Here is a 7,275-nt window from a genome sequence, read left to right as displayed (position 1 = left end):
TTCCACAAGGAACTCAAGAAGAAGGAAGACCAAAAGGTAGACATTTCACTCCTTCTTAAAAGGGGGAACCAAGTACCCACGGAAGGAGCTGCAGAGATTAACTATGGAGCCGTCTACTTTTTTAAGAGAAATCCACAGGCAGACAGAGACATATGAGTCAGTGATTTCCTGGCTTTATGCTGCTATGCTGATACAACACAACACTGGAGAGACTTTTCATTTTGAATTATCATATTTATAATTTGGATCTGCATTTTCTAAAGTGATGCTGTATTTCCAAGATTATGTTTTCAGCTACCCCTATTTCTTCACTGAATTTTCAAATAATAATAATGGCACTAGCCTCTGGATTTTTTCTTGCTGTTCCCATGTTTTTTGACAGAATTTTCCTGAAGAGATTAAAAGTTAAAACATACATGTACATGGACACACACACACACACACACACACACACATCTATTTACTGTAGCAAAAAGACAACCCACACAATTCAAAGTAACAAATGTACCAATGTTAAACTTTGGTGAACCAAGGAGGTTTATTGGAATTTCTAACTGGAATATTAGTGAAGGGTTACTTAAAAGAACAGAGGTAATTCAAAGAAGCAGCTGCAGCATGGGAAAGCCTACTACAACATGCGTGACAACTCATGAAAGCTGCACCCTAACATTCTGAACAGAACTGAGAAGCATGAGATCCCACCAGCAGTTGTTTCTTCCTTTTATACTGCTGTAAGAAGTCCTAGTCATTTTTCCAAGTTTCTCTTCCCCTAGACCTTTAACCTTAATTCCTGAGTCACAAGAGTCTCCTCCTCCATACTGGAGAAGGTATTTCAACTGTCATGAAACAACTCCAGAACTATTATGTTTATTTTTCTTCTCTGGTCTTTGTCCTGGACCCGTGGGATCTAGTTATTCCGTGGGTTTCGAGGGGAACTAGACCTGGAATAGAATGAGCAGAAAAAAGGAGAGGAAGGCCTTGCAAATCTTTTGTCAAAGCCTCGTTTTTTAATGACCAGTGGCCAGTACATATACGTTTACAGAAAAAGAAAATGAGGAGGGGGTGAGGGGAATTCTCAGCAGATGACAGGAGTCACGTAGGCGGGCGGGGCTTACAGCAAGAGGCACAAGACTGAGGTCACGTAGGCAAGTGACCGCCTTTTCAAGGTCAGCAGAGTCTGGTAGCTAGGTATGAAGCAGGCAGAAGAGCAGTAGACCCCTCCCTGTTGAGGTATTTTGGTATTTCCTGTTAATTCTCTGGGTCTTGCTGGAGGCAAGCACTGGGAGGTTTCATCCTAGCTAAAGTCCTTGATGAGGGAAGCCTTTTCTAACTATTGTGGACTGTCCTAAGGAATGTGCTTGACTTCTCTTGCTGGCTCTGGGGAAAAACCTGTCTAGCAAGGCAGAATCCTTGAGAGAGATTCCAAGCTAAGGACAGCTTGGTATTAAACTAGGACCCTGGTTCTCAAGCCTCTTGGCTCCGGGGTGTCTCCTCCAGAGCTGAGATTAGCAGTGGGTCAAGCCAGAGAGTGCTTTTGGTTTCCAACAGGTCTTATCTCAACAGAAATCATTATGAATCACTGTTTTGTCTGCCAGGTTCAGTTCAGGAGAAGGTAGTACATGGAGAATAAAAGGGGGCTGGGGAAAGAGAACAGAGATAAACAGAGAGACAGCAAGGGAAACTGGAGTCTTCATTTCTTCTTGAATTCCTGGAACAAGCTGGATGTCTGGGCCCCTGGGTATATGCTAATGGACTCTTGCATTCACTTCTCTCACTTCTACCCACAGGAACCCTCCCTGATGTTTCCCTCATGTTTTTCTTTGCTCCCCAGGTTACCACCTACTTCCTGACACACATAGCACTTGAATGTTTTGTTCTTCCTTTCATTTTGGATGTGCAACTCTCACAGAGTAGAGCTTTCCACCTTGTCTGCAGCTCCATGTTCTAAGATTTCAGCTAATGATGTTCAACTGCAACTAGAAAATATTCTGCAGAAAATTCCAGAAATACAATTTGTATTTGAATATCATTTCCTCTTAAAAAGTGATAGTGTTGAGTAGTTGTCTTCATTGGCAAATCAACTATTGCATCTGACAATGAAGTGTTCAAGTAATATCTATTGTTCTTCAGAATGGCTCCCAAACACAGGAATATTGACTGGTAACTTGACTGGGCCAAATCCAAAATACTTTCTTTAAGTGCAAGTTATTGGACTAATGAAAAAAGAAGAAAAAAAAAGTAACGGGCATATTAAAGTTGCTAAGAATTAGCTTAAGAACAAATTTTGTAACATAAAATGTGGAATAAAAAACCCTGCTAATTAGCAATCAAACTCTGTGGCTATGCCTTTTTTGTACTGATAGCCACATTACCTAATTAGTATTCACTTAAAATGAAAAAGGCGTTAGATTTATGAGGTACAAAGGGGATAGAATGTCAATATTTCACATCAGAAAGTATATAAAAACCTATGCAAAAATTTCAGCATGGTGTATTTGTTGCTTTTCCCATAACTGCAACAAAATGCCATGTAAAAGCTGTGATTCCCAAAGATGGGAGGAAAAAGACCACCAACCTAAAGCATCATGGCCAAATTATGGAAAACAGGCAATTAATGAATGCAGGCGTTTTCTTCATATGCAAAGGCTGCATCCTCCCTAAGGTGGGATTTATGAGGTCATTATGACATATAAGGAAAAGCAAGAGTAGGACACGTCCTAATGAGGGAAGTAGATGGAGTTACAGGTGGTTAAAACGAAGTAATAATCACAGCCGGTAGTCATTATGAGCTAGGCATAGGGAGTCAAATGTCTTTTTGAAACAAGTATTAGAGTTATAAGATGGTTATAAACAATTCTTTGAGACAAAGGCATGGCTGTTGTTCACAGAATAGGGTGTACAAAATCATTTGTAGTTAAGGTTCCAGGAGGGGTACTGCCCCCTTACTGACAAATAGATATTTAATCATAAACAAAATAAACCTTTTCTTACCTCTACTATATGATTCTTCTTTAACTCTAAGGTGGAGTCAGCCCATTTCTTTATTCCTCCCTTGTCTTATGTAACCCCATCAAGTCCTTGATAGTATTCTTTATCTGGGTAAAAACAATAATTTTAATGTGTCAAAGTTGCACTGTTCATTTATAAATTATACCTGGTATGCCAAGAAAAATTACTATAAGTAGCCAATTTGTCCCCTTTGACAGGAATTTCCTTGGACCTTGGACCTAATACTCTAGCCCTTTGCTGAGGCAAGGGGCTACATAGTCTCCTCTGCAACTACTTCCTGTTGCTATTAGGAAGCTTTGTCAGGGCCCAGGAAGACTGGGGAGTTAGCCAAAACTGAGGACGGTATTAGTACAGTGGGCTATTCATCAGGACTGTCTGGTTAACCAACTCAGCTGAAGAGTCATTGACTGGAGTGGGTTACGCCAACTTTCAGCAAGGCCAGGTCTTTATGATTTTGTAGGGCCGCTTTGGACAAGCATCATGTAGATCACTTTTGTAAAAGTTAGTTGTCTGCAGCTAGCTGATGTCTGGATGATGTCTACTAAATGAGTGGAACTCTGTCAAAAGATCAAAAGAGATACTGATTAGGGACAAAAGTTAAGTATCTTAAAGGATTTTTTTTTTTTAGTTTGGACTATAGTCCAAGTGCAACTTAGCTCATGTCAGCTAGAACAAATACTTTCTTTTTCTTTTTTTTTTTTTTGGTTTTCTGAGACAGGGTTTCTCTGTATAGCCCTGGATGTCCTGGAACTCACTCTGTAGACCAGGCTGGCCTCGAACTCAGAGATCTGCCTGCCTCTGCCTCCCAAGTGCTGAGATTAAAGGCGTGTGCCACCACTGCCCAGCAGAACAAATACTTTCTAGTAGCTAAAAACTGTATCTGAGTGGTAATCTCTGATGGGCTCCCAATAACTGTTACATTTCAAGCAGTGTTGAATTACATTACCTATATAAGCTTTGTTTCATATATAAACACATGTATATATATATATGCATATCAAAACAAAGTATATGTAGCCTTTGGTACTGTCTATGATCTTATAATGTACCTTCTATGGATAAAAATATGGTTAATGTACCCTCAATTAAGTTATTTGCATGCAGTATTATTTTTCTTGCTGGGTTTTATATTAATGCTATGTCTGGAAACAATCAAAGCATGTGACTATTGAGGTTTTGTCTCTTACTGTGTATCAAAATACTAAGTGACCCTGACCCCAAGTTATTTCTGATTGGTATATAAATATGCCAATAGCCAATACCTGGCAGAAGAGACAAAGGTGGGGTTTGGGTCACCCGGGCTTGGGTGAGAGGATAACTATGAGGAGAAGAAGAAGATACAGGTGGAAAAAGGAGAAGTTGCCATGCGTTAGGTGAGTCATAAAAACATGGCCTTGAGGCTGGGCCAAGGGAAGTAAGAGGAGTCCAAATGTAGGAATTTTTATACATATAATTTCTCAAATATAAATCAATTTATTTGATAATAAACATAATTGTGTTCTTAAGAAACATTAATATTCTTATTTATGAAGGTAGTATTTAATTTAAGCTGTATAGTTTTACTTTTTAACTGCCAGTGGAATAGAGTATGCTAATTGTCAGTTATTGTTGCACAGTAACAATGAGTTCCTAATTATGGTTAACAATAGACAATATTGTATTTATTCACTCTTCGTTTGTTTACAGAATGCAATTATGTTAGTTTCTTAGGTTTCCTATGTATATTATAAAAATAATAATAATTTTTCTTACATAATTACGGAACTCAAAAGCCAAATCAAGTTATCAACAAAGACATTCCCCTTCCGAGTGATCCCAGAAATTCTTGTTCTTCTTTTCTCTTTTTGAGTCTTTAATTCTCTTTAAGCCATGACCCCAGTTTCCAATTTCTTCCTATCATCATATGGCTATATGTATATGTGTAATACCTTTATCTATTTTTCTTAAAATATACCCTTTGGTTTAGGAACCAGCTTAAATATGACATGATCTTTCGTTTAATCAGACCTCTAAAGATCTGTTTTTCATATAACACCCAAGTCTAGTGTTTGGACATACATAAACTCTTTGGGAGATATCATTGCATTATGGAAATGTGCGTGCTCCCAATACAAATAAATGGGTGTGTTTTGTGTCTATGTCGTGGTAGGATAGTGCATGGTTTGAAAGCCTTCTCAGTTTCCACAGTGAAAGAACTGCACATCAGCTATGATAGTTTCTAGAACAGTGAACCTGAGTTTCTTCATTTCCTTCCTGTGCAATTGCAGCTGCCTCGCCTCACATGTTTTCCTCCCATTATCAAAGCATCTCATTATGTTCTCCTTGCAAAGGAACTTGCTATCATTTTGCTTCTTTAACTTAAAAAACTTTCAGATTTTGACTGCAATAAATATCACCGAAGGTGTTGTATCTTGAAATTACAAATTTTCCCTTCTTAGTTCTCTATTCAAGTATATAAAAGAGAAGATAAACCGTAATATTCCAGATTGTTCCCTTCACAACTCCTCCATCTTCTGTCATGCATGTTTTATGAAATGTTCCTTTGCAGTTTGGATCTTTCTGAAAGAAAAGTCAAAATGTGTATGTAACCAGAATTTAAACTTTGTTTTATGCTATGAAAAACTAGAAAGGCTAGAATGCTATGAAAGATTAGAAAAATGTTCTCCAAAGAACCTCACTTGAAAATTAAATTGATGGTTTTTTTTCAAGTTTGTTTTATTCTTTGAATATAGAACTCAAAATAGTTACCAAAATGCTTTCATGTATCTTTACATTTTTTCAATCATGCTCCATATGAGTTTATCATTCACTTGGTTGTAAAATGCAATGTTATTCATCAATTACTAGCTCTAAAGGAAGAAGTGTGTTGTATTTTCTATATTAACAACTTGTTTTCATTTGTACCAAAAAACCCTTTATATGACAACCTTTTCTTTTTGTAATGCACACCATCATTGTTTAAAGTTCAGGAGATGTTTTTTGATGCCTTCCTACTTTCTTGGTTTTAAAATCTTCTTAGAAATTAGTGTTCATTATTTCTTTAAGTGACACTTTGAAGTATTTTTATCATTCTTTTTCTATTCTTCCAAAATTTTTGTAAGAGCTATTACTTTCTCTTATGTGAAAGTATCTTTATTTTTCCTAAGGAATAAAAATAAAACATAGATTTATTCAAATGCATGCATGATGTCTTAAAAGTGATCTTTGGGATCTTACTCATTGTTATAAAGGACAGCAATTCATAATAAAAATGAAGAAAGGTATAAAAGTAAAATTATTCAAAATTTATCTTCCTTTGTCACTTATGTTTAAATTCCATTTTTATCTAAAATTCAGAACTATAGCCAGTAATAGGAACCAGATGAAATTCCTACTATGTGATGTCTATGACAAATGAGTCACAGGAATAAAGCTACACATCAGCAAACCTTTCATACTGTGAGCTGTCTCTTTGTTCATATACGAAAGAAGGAAAGCCAGCTATCATGAGCACTTCAATTTAGTGAGAATTAAAAGCATCTGCATAAATGTGTATACTTGAAGAACACCACATGTATGATGATAGTGGCTTAATATTCGCAATCCAATCAGGTTTGCAAGTAGTGAATAGATTCTACAATGAAGGAGATTTGTGAGCAATAAAATACATTTATTATTATATTAAACATAATATATTAAAATGTATTTACAGAATGGTTATTCCATCCTTGTCTGAACACTTTGAATAAACATCTCATTGAGATTAAGGAAAAAAAATGAGCTTGACATCATGGCTTCTAGATTATTTTATCTTAGAAAAATATAAATCCTAATATATTGATTTAAGAAATTATATGAGACACAATCACATTAAAATATATTTTTTATAAAAGATTGGTCTATGATTTATTGTTCCCAATATCTTATTTTTATATCTTATTAAATATGCTAAGATCTTATACTGATGATATTTATATTTTCAATATCATTTTATGCTGCATGCCTAAAAGTCAATTGTAGCAACATACTAACCATTGCTTTGTAATGAAAAAAATAAATACAATTCTAGTGAAAAGTAATATGATAAGCTGTTAACATATAAGTTATGTAGGAATTAATGAAGTGGCTAAGAATAAAATAATTACCACTGGGTTGAATTGGGACTGCAGAAAAAGGCCTTGAAGGTATCTAGTTCAACACACTTCAAGTCTGTCACATTTTGGTTGATAATATCAGTGGAATAGCTGAATATTACCTGCAGGGATTTTCAAAATTAAACCAAAACTC

Source organism: Mastomys coucha, unplaced genomic scaffold, assembly GCF_008632895.1.
Source record: "Mastomys coucha isolate ucsf_1 unplaced genomic scaffold, UCSF_Mcou_1 pScaffold3, whole genome shotgun sequence".
Lineage (NCBI taxonomy): Eukaryota > Metazoa > Chordata > Mammalia > Rodentia > Muridae > Mastomys > Mastomys coucha.
The sequence above is the reverse complement of the archived record's forward strand: the minus strand, read 5'-3'. Positions refer to the sequence as shown.